The sequence below is a fragment of the Gossypium raimondii genome, chromosome 3 (genome assembly GCF_025698545.1).
Source record: "Gossypium raimondii isolate GPD5lz chromosome 3, ASM2569854v1, whole genome shotgun sequence".
NCBI lineage: Eukaryota > Viridiplantae > Streptophyta > Magnoliopsida > Malvales > Malvaceae > Gossypium > Gossypium raimondii.
In genome coordinates this window covers 39,286,142-39,303,441 of record NC_068567.1, presented here as the reverse complement: position 1 = coordinate 39,303,441, position 17,300 = coordinate 39,286,142, and the positions used below count along the sequence as shown (strand labels likewise).

Here is a 17,300-nt window from a genome sequence, read left to right as displayed (position 1 = left end):
GTTTTAACACTCGGTTGAACTTTTCTTTGTCTTGAGCTACAACAAGCTCACGAACCTCAACCACATTGGGTTCCAATGTCTTTCTACTTGGCAAAGTGACTACTTTGCAATATTCTTTGCCCAAAATTCTTGGATTTTCAGTATTGCTGGGCAAAGCTCCTTGGGGTTTATTTCGAAGTTCATTGGTTAGCTGACTCATTTGATTCTCCAGATTTTTTAAAGTGGCATCACTCTTCGCTATGTATGCCTTCAACAGATTCTCAAGATAACATGAAGATTCAGTTGGTTGGGGTTATTGCACTTGTTGAGAATATTCTGGCAGATAATTTGGTTGAAATGGCATAAAAGACTCGCTATGGTCCGCCCATTGATTTCTCCATGGAGAAATTTTATGGTTCTACCATGAAGAGTTGTAAAAATTTTATTGTGGACCATTCCAATTCTGATTTCCCATGTAATATTTTGACTCTTGATTTGATAGAGAATTTTCAAACAAAAGGCCATCTCCACAGTATTCACAAGAGATATTCTTAAATTGGTTTGGTTGTTGACCTATCAGAGTAACATTGAAACCATTAACAAGTATATTCTTAAGCATAGAAGACAAAGAGAATACTCGAGTTGTCAAATAAGTAAGCACATCAACTTCATGTATTCCTGCTACTCATCTTCTTGATGCTGCTCAGTTGATTGGCCAATGATAGTTATTGTTGGCAATTCTTTCAATAATCTTGTAAGCTTCGTTGTAAGACTTAGAAAGAAAGGATCCATATGCTGAAGCATCCACCATCATTCTAGTATGATCGTTAAGACTAATATAGAAAGTCTCAATTTGAAAGCAATAAGGAATACCATGGTGAGGGCACTTTCGTAATAACTCCTTGAACCGCTCCCATGCCTCATATAAAGACTCTTTGTCAAGTTGTTGAAATAAAGTGATTTCTTTTCAGATCTTGGCGATCAAAGATGGAGGAAAGTATTTCATTAGGAAATGTTCAACCAACTCTTGCCATGTAGTTATGGAACCAAACGATAGGGAGTTCAACCATGCTCGTGCTCTATCTCTTAAGGAGTGGGAATAATCTTAGTCTCCAGGCATCCTCAGCCACCCCTGCTAGTTTAAATGAGTCATTAACTTCCATGTAGCCGAAGATGAAGATGTGGATCTTTAGTATCATCCCACTAAATTAACCCATATTTTGCAACATTTGGAACATGACTGGCTTTAGTTAGAATTGTGGTACCTCAATTTTAGGTCTCACAATACTCAGATTGAGCTTGTTGAAGAGAGGAATGTCATATTGTCGAATGGAGTAGTCTCTATCATCAGCAACAATGATCGGATTGTGAGTATTATAAGCGAATGCTCCACATTGATTTTGGTTTTAATTCTCGAAAGTCATCTCTTCGACCCTTCTTTGGTTCGCTTGTCTACTCCTTTATCTGAAAGTTCTTTCAATTTCAGGGTCTATGAGGAGTATGTCAATTAATTTGATCAATACTCATAAAACACCTAGAAAAAACACACACAAAAAAATATTGGAATTAAAATTTAACAGAAAAAATAGACCAAAATGCAAAATTAGCAACTTCATAAATAATGTTTTTTAAAACAGTCCCCGGCAACGACGCCAAAAACTTGGAACGACAGAAATGTGCAAGAGTACACAATCACAAGTAATAAAGTGACAAGTACATGTAGAGTTATCGTACCCACAGGGACTGTGCAAAGAAATACTTATGAAATGCAACTAAAAACACTTTGGTGAAAGAAAATCTTTTCATTTGAAAAAGGGTTTAATAAAACTAGATTTTAAATAAGTAAATTAACTAAGAAAAACTTAAAGAAAAAAACTCCAACGCACGATTTCTGAAAAATAAGTTTCATCAATATGACATAATTGTGTTAGATCAATTACATTTCTTAACTTAATATTACTAAAACAATGTTAATGTTGTTACGAATAAATTCACGGCAACTTGGTAATTTGTTAACTATAGCACATAAAGACTTACTAAATTAGCTAATCTCTTGAACATATTACTATGCTAATTCAAATAATTAATCAATTTTAATAAGAAAGTAAAAGATTAAGTGAAGTAACAACATATTCCTACATTGAAACAGTTTAATCACAACAATCTTGCAAGTTATGCAAGGCTAATGTACCGTTTAATACCATCATTAATTTAACCTTCAGCTACCTTAGAAGATTAAACATGCACTGATTAAGTATTATGTCAATTAATAGCATAATCATGGTTTTACTTAATCAAACAATTTACCAAGACCTATAACAACAAAAACATGATTTTAATAACTTAAGTAGACAAAGTGCAATCAACCTAACATGAATTAAATTTAAGGCATGTGAATTAAATTTAGAATAACAATATAACATATATTCATAGAAATTTTCATAACAACAACAAGGAAAGTTAAAGGATAAGTAACTAGAATCAAATCTGGCGTTTCTTCGAAGCCAAACTAGTTTGCTCCGCTCCTCCTTCTTAGCTCAATCTATTGAACTGAGGCTTCAATAAGCACTTGAATTTTTCTACCCAAGGTGGTTGAAGGGCTCGTTTCCAAGAGGGAAATCGGCAAAGGAAAATAGAGGTGGAAAATGGGATCAAAAGGAGAGAAAGTGAGTGAAAGAGAGAGAGATGTGTAGGATGAGAGGTGTGTTGAATAAATAGGTAAAATGGGCTATTTATAGGTGGGAGTGGCTGCTAAAAATACAAAATAATGAGCAGCCACACACTCCCCTTGGCCGGCCACACATGTACCAAAGTTTGAATGTTTCAAACTTTGCTAAATTTAGTTTGGGGCAAATCTTTAAAGGCACATAAAGTGGAGGGGTTTGAATAGGATTTTAAGGAAACTTGAGGGCTATTTTGTAATTAATTTAATCAGCTAAATAAGGTAATTGGGTCAGCTTATAGGGCTGGATATTTTCCTATTGGATCAGTCTTCAATGCTTAGCACACTCGACCAATTTCTCATTCAAGCTTTATATTAATTTTTAACCCAATTTAACTTGGATAAAAATTAAATATAAAGTATATAAGATGATAATCATTTGGACCGACCTTGGCTAGAAAAAATATTTAATCTTTCCCTTGGACCGACGGTTCAAGCATTTCGAGGTGTCTGCCGAGCCAATTTTCACATTTTGTGTAAAACTGTCGAAAATAAACCAAATTTTTGAAAATTTATTATAAAAATAATTAAAATTCAATATGTTAATAATTTAAGTTCAAATTAATTATTTTATAATTAAAGTGTGAATTTCGACCAAATTTCCTACGAAACTGCATGAATTCTGGCTCAAAAGGTGCTAAAAAAGTCTATATACTTTTGTGTTTCCAATGTTGACCACTAAAGTTGGAAAAAAATTAAAAAAAATGATGGAGAGTGTGGAGACTTGAACCTATGTCCTTTAGGAAATTAATTAAACTCTTAAACACCAGGTTAACTCTTTAGCTTGTTCACAAACTATAACATTTTTTTGAAAAACATGGTGTGACCTTTGCTAAGGTTTGAAGCAAAATTGCACCACATAGAAATTAAGGTAAGGGAAGGGATTCAAACACAGATCATCAAGGACGGTCCTGTCACTACTCAATCACTATACTTGATACTTATTTGTTATCAAATGAACAAAAGATTATCTAGAAAAATTTCGGGCGTGACCACTTTTGGTTCATTGACCCAATTTCTACTAACTTGTTTTTTGGGATGTGACATTGGCCCTTGTACCTTTCACATTACAAGACATCTTACTCCTTTTACCTTCCAAGCAAGATTCATATTGTGGAAGAATAACTTCCTTAAGCGTGCTTAAGGGACCATCTTCTTAGATTATGCCCAAAGACCAATCATGAGATGATTGTAGTCACATACTTGTTTTTACCTTGTTTCTTAATATAAGACATTACCATTGTAATTTCAATTTCTTTTTCTGTGTATAAATAAATAAATTAATAATAAATTCCTTAGAATAATATGATTATTCTTAAAAGATCCTTAGTCAAGTATTATTGTGGGTTTTGACAGTAATAATGCATTAAGACTAATGTAAAGTTGATTGATGACAAACTGTTGTCATTGGTATAGGGATGCCAAAATCAATACATTTGTATGTGTAAGAGAACAACATACTGGACTAACCCATTATGAGTACTTCTTGGATTATTATGTATAGTCACAACATTACTCATAGTGGTAACTATGTATACAATCCTCAGACTTAACATAATCATTGTCCCAATATCATGAGTCTTATATTTTGACACAGTCAAACGTCTACCGTAATAGGTTGTACTATAAAGCTGATATTGGGTCTGACACAATCTATGTAGTGGATTTGCTTGATCAAGATAGGATTTGTCTCTCCTACATAATGGGAACAATATCTTAGGCCATTTGATGGGGTGAGACTAGAAATGCATGGCCATTCTCAAGTAAGATGGTATGAGGTATCACAGTTATTTGTTTATCATAGTCTACTCAGAATATCAAGAAATATGATATTGGACAATACAAGTGTGATTATTCCATGACTTATGTCCAATCTAGGTATAAAGGATAAAAGGATATTGTAACCTCCCAAACCCAGCCTAGACGTTATGGCTAGATTGAGAAGGCTACATTAGCCACCAAAATGGCTAAGCTAACTTACGTTACTTTTGAAGACCTTCAATAAGCTTATGTTAGAGAAAATTTGTCGTTGTACTTTTGTGTTAGTTTAAAACATTCTTTCATTATGTCAACTTTACTTAAGATTCATTTTATTGTTGATAGTGTTGTTTTAGCAAAACTGTTTGCTTGTCACCCTTCTTTGTAAAAACTAATGCATCGGAAAAAACCATTTTTTAAGTCATTTTGCAAATCTAGTCACCTTATTGATTTATTTTTTTTCAAAAATGGGTTTTTTGCAATGCAGCAGAATTTAGGGATCAATGTCAAATTTTACTTACGTCAAATATCATGCGTTTTTCAGTTTTATGCTTGAGAAATCCATGCATGCAAAAATTCCCAAATGAAAAATTACCAAACCACAGACCTTAAATAATTAAAAATTACAAACCAAAACCAATAGAGACTTAATAATACTTATTAAAAATAATTTGGGTTCTAATTTGATTCTCCATATGTCGGGTCTGGTCCTATTTTTGAGGTTTACCTGAAAAGTTAAACACTATGAGGGGTTGAGCTTATGAAAGCTTAGTGTGAGTTGAACAATTAATCAAACAGTCATAAATATTAAATACAGAGAAACATATTAACATTAATAGAAGAACACAGAACCATCATTGAAATTTCATACCATTACACAGTCATTATCAAATTGATGTCAAATGATGTATGAGCATGGACAATCATTTACTTGAGTGTCACTCATTAATTTTGATATCATTCAATACAACACAATACAATACATAGCATAAATCAATAACATTCGAGTATGTCATGAGCATAATGCAATGCAAAAAGGTTCCTACCCCAACCATCTGCTACACACCAAGAGTTCCCCAAAACCCGTCTGCCTAACTCCAACGTATGCAAGCAAAGCTCAATGTGGTAGAAACCACCGTATAACATAAATTTAGAAAATCTTCCGAATAACATATAATGTGATAAAATCGCCAATCCCCTCGATACTCCAGGTGCAGTGCACTAACTACGCATAAATGTAGACTTAATATGCCTCCAGTACTCCATGGAACTCCTCCGTCAACCACAAAATAACCCGCCCCAATGCACATGCAAAATGTCATAAAATCTCATACATAACCATAGATCATACTTTCACATTTAATTGAAATTTTCAACATATGCCCTCAATTATCAAATACTTTCACTGAATGGAAATAATATTCCAACTTTCAATTTACCGATAAAATGGTATCATTCAACAATTCACAATTTCATGTTCATTTACAACTTTGCTTTGTGTGCATGTATATCAGTCTTTCGAACGTATCATAACAAATCACCTATACGAATATATGATGCATAAGCCTTATTTAATTCATAATCATGCGATACATACAATCCAAAAATTTATCAAACTAACCAAACATTCATGACAATATCAATCAATCAATCAATCAATCAATCATTTAGTCAAACTAACAACAATGCTACCATGTCAAATAGTTAGGGCTTGTAACATACTTGATTTAGTCACTTACAAATTTAATTACTTAGCTATTAAGCCAAGCCCAATAAGCAATCTAAATCATCTATTCAATCAAAATAAATATAATTACCAACTAAGTTTTTATAGTTTAGGTCCAACACCTTATTTACGCTCTTTTGCAGCACAGTAGCGAATCTTGAGGTTTCTCTCATAAACTTTAAAAATGACCTAAATTAAATTATATTAAAAAATCAATATAGAACTCAATTAATACACCCCTTAAACAGCCCATAAACACCTAATCATGGGTTCGATCAAATTGTCACAATTACACCTTTTTTTTTCAAATCCAAACAAATTAGATTTCTTACAGAGTTTTGATGCGAATCGTACTCGTGAACGTGTTTCAGTTTTTCTGTTGATTTAGAGCATTTGGGTCAGCACCTAACACATTTAATTATTAGAAAGTCAGTAGCTAACCTTGATTAAAATCCTCCATTTAATCAATCCATAACCTTTTCCCAAAATCTATGTCGAAACAACTGACTAGTTTACAATTACCTACACTTACGCTTCCCGAATTGTTAGATCCAAATTGCCGATTGGTCTAGAACGATTTTTTCTAATTAAAACATGTTTCAAGGCTGATTAGGAGGGGTTCAAGAACCTAAAATCATACTGGAAAAATATGAGAATGAATTAAAGAAAAAAACCCCCTTTCTTGCCCATAGGTGCACACACCACTAACCGCGGTGGGCAATTTTGGGGCTCATCTAAAACCACATTTTGAATTGATTAAAAAGCTGGAACAACACCCATTAAATATTTAAAAAAACCCAAATTCCAGATCTAGAAATTTATGTCTAGATTTATGGTTTTATTTATCAATATTTAATAGGAAAACAAGAGAGAAACAGATCTTACACAAGTTGATGCTATGGGCGACAATGACACTTCTTGGCAACATTAGGAATCGATCTTGGAGACTCATGATTTTAGATTTGGGCTAATTTAATTAGAGAAAAATGGAAGCAATATGATAGAGGAGATGATGCAAAATCTTGTGGTAAAAAGAAAAGAAAAAAAATTATAAAACTAGGTGTTATGGGCGATGTCAACAATGGAGAAAGAAAGTAAAATTGAAGATCAAGGAAGAGAGGAGGAAAGGAGAAGGGAGGGACGGCTAGGGTGGAGGAAATATGATTAAATACGGGTCAAACTTGTTAAAAATAATATTTATACCTAGGTTTACAAGAGTATGGACGACACACACATAAAAAAAAGGGATTTTGCAAAATTTAATTATTTTGCAAGGGAAAAGATTCGAATTTGGGACCTTAATCTAATTTCCATGCTTTTTCATATTTCTTCTAACCACTGGGCTATTTCGTCATTCTTAAAATAATTTTGCAATATTTATTTCAAAAATAAGGCGTGTCACATACTAGGGTTTGATGCAAAATTAGCAAAATAATAAAAATGGTCCGAGAGAAGGGATTTGAACTTGGGTTTGAAGGAGCGTTTCACTAGCACTTATCCAAAAAAATAATACCTCATTTATTTCCTAAAAACGCATAGATAATATCAAAAATTAGAGCATGACCACTTTCTCTCTCTTGATTCTCAAACTCGATTCTACTAGCCCCCTATTTTTGGGATGTTAAAGATATAATACATGAAAATTTTATCACATAAATGTTATGTCAAATCATGACTTCTTGTAACTTGGGTAGCGATGATGCATTACTAGATGCCAATCATTTCTTGTAACATTAGAAATATTCTAGTCTTACTACAAACATTACAAGAGCCTACAGGGTCACACCCTATGGTTGAAGCGAACAAAATTCAAACACAGTTGGTATTGTATTTAGCTATCACATGAATTAAATTAATTAATTTAATTTGATAGTTAAATATTGCATGCATTATATGTACAAACTTGTTGTACATAAATAAAGAACATAGTTAAAATTAATATATGAATTTGATTCATATAATATTAACCGAATATAGTTTATCGAAATTATTAATATAAATAGTTATAATAATTTCAGTCAAATATAAAAATATGGAAATTGATATTCTTTTGGAAATAATATAATGTTTTTAAACTTTCCATATGTATCTATAAAAGGAAAATGAATAGTTCTATTTTTATTATCATGTCCTATTAAAGAAAAAGGATGTGAATCCCTTGTGTGTGTAGGTTACCAAAGAAAAGAAAAGGTCTAGTAGTCGTTTTGAAAACTCTCCCTGAAAAGTACAAGAGAATTTTGTTGTTTGTTCTTTGAATGGGTGGACTACGTAAAGGCCGAGACGGATTTGTTGTGACTTGAAATCAAAAAGACGCAAGGGGATCAGATCGAAAAGGTATATCTCTGACCCTGTTTCCACTTGAATTTGTTCCTTGTACATGGATCCATGGTTGATGATTGCTGGAATAATTTTTTCTACTACACCACGAGGTGTACTAGCGTTCCAGCACGTCTTTCAGAAGTCTAGTGAATCTTTTTTGGTTAATATGACTAAGTATTAAGTGCCATAGCTACCCCTTATTAAAATGAGAAGTTTTAAGCTTCTTATTTACCACTTCAATTTAAAGCATCAAGTAGTTATTTGGTTTAGTAAAATAGAGATTGTCTTCCATCCATCCATTATAGATCAAAGAATGATTTGTGTGAATAGTAATCTCTTTATTGAATGCCACGTAATAATTGATATTAAATAAACATTCTACAAAAATTAAGTTCCTCTCAAAATGAAGGACATAAAAAACATTCATAAAAAACATTCTTTGAAACAATCTTCCTAAAATTATCAAAATGTAAAAAAAATTCTCCTACTGCTTCAGCTGAAACCTAGCTTCCATCTTCGGTCTGCAACGAGAGGCTCCTGTCACGTAGACTTCTTGTTTCATTGAACCCCTTTAAAGAGACATACACATGGTTAGTGGCTCTAGAATAAATAACTCAACTTTCAATTGATTCTTCCACTAATCAAGCTTCAACCACAAATATTTTCATACCTTTTCCCGTTTCGGCTAGGTAATCCAAATACTCCTTGCAGTCTGATCTAAAGTACTCTTTCTTATTGTAGAAGAAAAATTTGATCTTTGTAGGATCCTTTGACTTCATAACCTTCTTCCTATCCACACGAGGTGGAACCAAAGACTTAGTCGATTTCATCTTTCCCTTAGCTTTTTGGTTTCCCTTAGAGGTCGAGGGGCCCAGAGCTAATTCTGTCTCAGGTTTCTCCTGAACTAGCTTACCACCATTCAGTATCACCTTATAGGATTATAATTCATTCACAAGTTAAGTCAAATTAAGCGACTTGTTACCCAAGTTGTAAGCGGTCCTAAAGCCAGTGAACTCCTTGGTCAAGGATTTGAACACTATTTTAATTTAAGTGTTGACGTCTAGTTCAGCCCCATTGTCCCCCCCTTTCGCAAAGAATCCCATAAACTTAAGCATATGTTCTTTGACCATAGTGTCAGGTTTCTACTGAGAGTTCATCAAATTTGTAATAGTGGAGTATCGAGCCAATGCAGCTTGGCCTCCGAGCAAATCCTCTAAATTTTTCATGATCTCTTTAGTAGTACAAAAATTCTCGTGTTGCTTTTGCAGCACACTACTCATGCTTTCTAACATATAAAATCAAACAATCAAGTTAGAATCTCTCCAGCGATTTATCACTTTAGACTGAGCTTCAGGTGGGCAAGGTTTGTCAAAGACGAATTTGTGCTTCTCACAACTGAGAACTATCAACAAGTTCTATTTCCATTCTCGAATATTATCCCCATTCAATTTATTCTCAGTAAGAATGCTAATAAGAGGAGTAGGACACGTATTTGAATTGAAAAATAATAAAGATTCACTAATTACTATCTTTGTATTAAGCAAATATATGCATTTCAGCAACATATCACGAATGTAATATGATGCATGTGTCTTGTATTAACACCTTGAAAAACAATTTTCCATTTCTACGATCATTCTCACACCCATCAATCATGTCACATTGGGGTCTCATTATTAACTAGCAAGAACATGGATTACATCCAATCAGTTCGTGAATCTCAATTCTCAAGACTCCACATGAACCAACGACCATTCAATGTTTGATCATCATCTCTAGTTTAAGTATCATTTTTTGAGAAAAATATTTAATAAGAGACAATCTTGAGTGTGTAACCATTGACTCAACACCCATCATGAATATGTTTTCATTTATGAGTCATCTTGAGACAAAGTCACTGGGTGTCATTCATGATTAGTTGTCTTTAAAAGGAAATCTCATCCAGTGAACCCACATGATAAAGTTTACCTTGAGGTGCGGCCAGGGTAGGAACCAACTCAAAATTTTATCATGCTATCACTTAGAGGCCATCAATGGAAGTCGTAGGTCTTGTTCAAGGACCTTCTCCCACTCAATATTTTAAAAGCATGCAATGTTTTTATCCCATATTTCAAGAATGATCATACCATAGTCCTAGTGGCAGTCTTACCTAACCTATATGACATGATTCCAATATATACACGGCATGCTATGAAAATTTGATAATATTCACATTCATTTATTCAAAAGAATCAATCAATCATAAAAACAAACAATTGTAATTCTCTCAGTTTTTCTTTTAAGGGTCAAACCAAAGAAGTGAATGTGAACCGTGCACTGTGTGTGGTCCCAGGAAAAGGAGGTGAGTCTTATTTGATGACTTAAAAACCAAGTCTTTCCTTACCTGAGCCAATCCTAAACATCCATCTTCTCATTACAACACTTCTCACAGTAATCGAATGAACTAAAGAAGTGAATGGAACAATACAACAAATGTATTTTCGCATTTAATTCATCTTGGGTTTAGTCTAATGTATCATTCTGCCAATGAATACATTTATGTCTTTACCTGTGGAGTCAGCTACTCCGATAGCCAAGACTAGTAATCTCCTCAATTGAAATTGTAGACGACATAATAATCCTTCTCAATATTTGAATCAATGCTCACTTTGATTGTTTTACTAGATTACAGACTCGTTTAGATTATCTATTGAAGTAAGTTGTCTTTCTCATAATGTAAACATTCTTACAATGCCACTTATCATCAGTTTGAACTAAGACAGTCAATGAGCTAATATTTGCTTGTCATAATTTCGTTATGCATACAAAATATGAAAGACAGAAATATAAAAAACATAATTGTGAAATGTGAAATTAACTTTATTTATTTTTCATTGTTCAAATAAATAGAAAACAATGACATGTTTACTACAATATAGACACATTTCCCAACACAATACCCTCATGAAACCTTGAGCTAGTTCTGCTGTTGTCAATTCGATCCAGGCCAGTGACAGCCCGATTGGTCTAGTCCTACCACCGATTGGACTGTCAACCCGGTTTCACTTATCAGGCCCAGTTCGATCACTTTTTCGGTCTCGATCTCGATTTTGGGTTCTTAGGTCCAATTTTTTATCTTAGGTCTAATTTTCAAGTTTAATTACTCATTGGGCCAATTGTAAAACTTGAAAATTAATTTCCAAAAATATCATATTAATTTTAATTAAATTGATTAATTTAATTTTTCTTTATCCAAATTAATTTTCTCAAAAATCACTTAGGTTTTCCAAATTAATTCTTCAAGAAAATTCTTTAATCAAATTATCTAGTTGAACAATTCTCACAATCGCCTAATTTATTTCCACGTTGAATAAATCGACTCAATTAAATTATTTCTGAAGTCATAAAATTTCCTTCTGATTCAAATACAATATGATGAAACTTTTGTTGAGCTAGCAGAGGGACCAATCGGACATATACAACTACTCTAGTAATTGCAATTATGTCCAAAAGTATCATTTCGATAATTCACAATTTACTTCATCATGGAGTCAGTCTACAATAAGTACCATGATTGAAAAATCCTTATTGTATACTCTTTACATAAGTATTTCATCCAACTTCTTTGTCCAATGATGTCGTCATGTGTATATTACCGTCATATGATATCCCTGATTCCTTTGAGTTAAATCCATTCACTCAATGCAATCTTGTTTTATCTCATTATCACCATTATGTATTCTTAATAATTAATATGATCACTATCAACAAATGACTGTGATAAATTGCTCATTCGAGAACTAGAAATCCATGGCCACGTTCCATATTTATCAATCCACACAATACCAATGAGAAGATATCGTTAACTCTTTAATTGAGCTATGAATTCCACTGTTGCTATTACAGCCATGCCATACACAAGTCATGTCCAACATACTGACTATCAACTTGATCATCTTTAGAGCATAAGCCTCCACTTATATCAAAGCACATGAGTTACATACGCATGGTTAATGACTTACTCAAGATTTAGGGAAATCATACCATGATTGTCACAACTGAATTAATTTACAAATAGATTCAGAATTAATTCATCTTGGGTTTAGTTCAATTTATAATTTTGCTAATGAATACATCTATATCTCTACCCGTGGAGTCAACTGCTCCATAGCCAAGACTGGCATCTCCCCATTTGGAATTGTAGAGGACATAAAAATCCTTCTATGTATTTGAATCAAATGCTCACTTTGATTCTTTTATGAGATTATAGAATTGTTTAGATTATCTACTGAAGTAAGTTGTTTTTCTCACAATGTAAATGTTCTTACAATGGTACTTATCATAAGTTTAAACTTAGACAATCAATGAGCTAATATTTGCTTGCTAATTTCACTACGCATGCATAACATGAAAAAAAGAAACACAAGAGACATAATAGTGAAATGTGAAATTAACTTTATTTATTTATTCATCATTCAAATGCATAGAAATCAGTTACATGTTTATTACAATATGGGCACATTTCGCAACAAAAACTTGATTTATATACCAGGTCTATTAAAGGTGTTGTAATTCCAGTAAGTGATGTCGTGACTATAGTCCCTCGTCGTCGCGACGTAAACTCGCTAGTAAGTGGTTTCGCGACCATAGTCCTTTGATGTTACGACACGAGTTCGTCAAAATGTAACATCACGATGTCCTCTGTTCCCTGGTTGCGACAACACCCACTATTTTCCTGAAGTTGCAACATCATTTGCTAAAGTTGCGATGAAAAGCCCTTTTTTTCAATGTTGCAACGTGATACCCTCAACTTTGCGGTGCCAACTCGATAAATTTTAAAAGTTTATTTTTTATTCCTAAATCATCCTCAGTTCATCATAAGAGCATTCATAAGCTTGTTTATAACCTAGATTTGATTGAATATCTTATTATTATTAAGAATGGATCTTGATGACTTGTATAAATTGTTTATTTAAGATGCAAATGTAGTTGCAATTGCTCTAGAAATGAATGTAACATCTCGTATCTAGGATCCGACAGTCAGGTTGGGTATGGGGTGTTACAACATGATTCATATACTTTGATATATTAAAAACCTAAGTGCAATTGGCAATGAGCTAAAAGCTGGTACATTGGGTATATGACTTCTACGTGATATATATTCACTTAGAATAGTGGAATTCATGGCCTAATAAAGGGTTAATGATATCGTCTCATCAGCATTACATGATATATAGAGAGGTAAAGTAATCATGGATCATTTTTCTTAAGACAAATGATTTAATTACTATGTGTTAGTAATTTTCTTTTTCATGAAGGAAAATGTAATGGCTACCATGAGATAAAATACGATCACGTTCGGAGAATAGGTTCTATCCCAAAGAGATTAAGGATGTCCAATGAGGGTAACATACATATGACAAGGTCATTGGACAAACACTTGATAAAGTTGTGACATGGAAAACCAAAAGAAATAGGAATAGCTATAAAGTCCTCCATCCAAGAAAAATAATGATGATAATGATAAGGATAATAGTAATGAAGTGATAATCATACTTGCCAAGAACTTTAAAATTTTCATAAAAATGGACAAAGGCAAGAGGCTTTAAGAAAAGAAAATAGTCTATTACATTTGAAAGAGGTCGAGGCACAACAAGTATGATTTTATGTTTAGGAAGAAGCAAAAAGAAAAAAAGGAAAGTCATGGTAGCCATTTGGAGTGATATTAACTCCTCCAATGATGATGAATCCAATGTTGAGGGCTTTGGCAACCTTTGCTTCATGGCTTTTGAAGAGCAAAAGGTATCTACTAATTCATGTGATTTTAATTCTTATACTTTTAGTGAGTTACACGATGCTTTTGATGAGTTAGCTTTGGAATTTGAGACCATGAATTCCAAAAATAAGAAAAAAATTTCATAGGTTAAAGTAGAAAATGTTTTTCTTTTAAAAACAAAATATGATCTAGAAAGTGAAAATGAAATTTTGAAAAATGATTTAAAGGCTTTCAAAATTAAATGTGCAATATTTGGAAAAGATAATCTTGATCTGAAAATGAAACTTGAAAGCATGGGTAAAAGATAAGAATTTTTATTAGAAAACTCATCAAAGAAATGGAAAAGTGTGAATGTTGCAATTTCTATGGCCATTCATTACATACATGTCCTATAAAGAAAAGAACTCAATATAAAATTAGAAAAGTATGAGTACCAAAAGAAACTAAAGATATGGTAACTAACCTCTAAGGACCCAAAGCAATTTGGGTACAAAAATCCTAGTAAGTGTCTCTTGTAGGTGTGTTGAAGAATTGACGAGCAAAGAACAACAATTTGATGTTCTAGACACATAAAGAAGATGGTAACCTTTAAGCTTAAAATTTATTGAATATATTTTATTGGTTGCCTATCTTTGATGATTCTATCTTAAGCATGAATTTTGGATTGGTTGATGATGTGATACTAATGAAATCATGCTTAGAGGCATCGAATTTAGCATCCAGTAACTCGAACTCAGCGATCGGGTCGGTTAAGGGGTGTCACATGGGTTGACGTTGCGATGCAAGATACTAAACAGGTCTCATCACAACGACCAAATCCCAATGTTGCACCGTGGCATAACAACCTGGTCTCTTCACTGTGACAGACATTTGACGTCACAATGTGACATACTCACTTCAAATGGTCAAGTTTTTGTACCTACTTACTTTCACCTATAAACTTAAAATTTATTTGCAATTCAATTTCTAAACCCAAAACACATACCCAATGAATTCTAACATAGTTAACATACCATTCACACTTATAGAGTTTAAAGATACATGTTGAAATCTCACATTTGTATCATTCTTAACACTTTCCAAATTCACCTTTCAATTCATATGCATAGATAACCAAAATTGCTACAATTGAGCTATTTTCATAATGTACCAATTCTTGCTACAAGGATTCAAGCTATTGGTCATGTCAAGTTACCATTTAAACATTAAGTGTTCACATTTTAAACCAAAACCAACTCTACCTAGGTACATGACATATAACGAACTAAAAAGAGACTTTACACACATTGATGAATTGAGTATCTCAACTGGATGTTGGATTAAATGCTAAAGACCTTGAGATGTACCTAAACTCGGGCATGGAAAAATAAACCGTACGCTGAGCGATAAAGCTTTGTGGTATTTCCATGATTCAAGTCAAAATAATATAAGTTTCAATCAATTTCATACATTCAATTTCAGATTATAATATCAATCAATTCATATACAATTCATGTTCATCCTCAATCAACATATCGACATATATATTTAAACCACAATTTGCACCAATTCTATCAAATGGGTCAAATATACATTACCTAAATTATCAATGTAGGTGACCATATTATACCAATACCATTAATGTCAGTAATATTTGCATGTCTACTCAATTCTCAACATCTAATCATATCACATTTTGTTTCTGAATCAAATCAATTTATTTGTTATCTTACAATATCGAACCTCAACCTCGTTAACCGGTTCGCATGGTCTTTCATATGCTACCGATAATCAAATATCGTTTATAAATACCTGTAATTCAACTTTATAGCATTTAATCATTTTCAAAATATCAATAAACCAATTTATAATTTATATTCCCTATTAACATGACTCAGACTCGAACGGATACACAGATCCCAACCAACATACCAATTTGGCACCCAGTGCCTTATTGTTACATTCAAAGTAAATAGGTTGCACTAGCGCTTATCGGTATAATAGAAATAAAATTTGTACCCTGCACTCATCGAAACGTCCGAAGGAAAATGCGTCCAACACTCAGCGACATATAGTCCAAGTAACCGTACTTAATCTATCCTATGGCATGTCAACTATATTCGACTTTACCCGAACAGTTAATAGGGTAACCAATTATCCAATTCATCATATAGTTCAATTTACATTTCATTCCATAACATAATATGATTTAAAAAATTTTCAAAGCCAATTTCCTATTTTCACCGAGTTATACTAATTTCAATTCTATTCAATTTAGTCCTCTATTTTGATAATCAATCTCAATCACAACAATTCAATTCAATTCAAATAATCATTTTCAACTCACCTCAATATCATACTATGCAAAAAATATAAATATGCAACAATTATAATGATTTGACTCATAGAAATACAAATAGAAGACTCGAGTTATTCATCGTCGGCTCTCGCCTTTCCTTTCCCTCTCGATAGCCATGTGTTGTCTTTAGCTATGAATAATAATCCAACAACAAAAAAAACATTAAACTTCAAATTAAATCACATTCAATTACAAAGTTACTCATACTTTGCAATTTATTCAAGTTAGTGCCTAAACCCAAGACAAGCATAACTTTTGATCTAGACCTTCAGATTAAAATTTGATTTTACATATATTCATTAGGGGCTTTCTACTTTATATTCCTACCGAAATTTCATCATACTTTTTCATTTTATTCAATTTCATCCCTAATGTATGAAACTATTAATTGAGCTTTACAATTTAGTCCTTTTTAACATCTAAGATTAATCTCTATCAAATTCACACTAATTTCATCAATTTCTCAACAATGAAAACTTTCTAAAACTTTAACAGTTTTACACATTGGTACTAGGCTAGCTAAATCAAGCTCCCATGACCTCAAAACAATAAAAATTAAAGAAAAATGGTAGGGAGTTACTTGAATTTTTAGCCAAAAGTTAAGAAAATTTTGACGCTTTCTTTGTTTCCTTAGATATGAAGGACAACAAGGAAGATGATGAAATGTTTCCATCTTTCCTTCTACTTTCTTTGATATATATAT

At 32.7% G+C, this 17,300-nt stretch overlaps 1 non-coding gene across 1 annotated transcript; it reads left to right on the top strand.

Annotated features, from left to right (window-relative positions):
- Positions 1-848: 848 nt before the first annotated feature.
- On the top strand, positions 849-955 carry LOC128040277 (small nucleolar RNA R71). Its single transcript, XR_008194933.1, has one exon. It is a non-coding gene; the product is annotated as a small nucleolar RNA R71 (small nucleolar RNA).
- Positions 956-17,300: the final 16,345 nt, after the last annotated feature.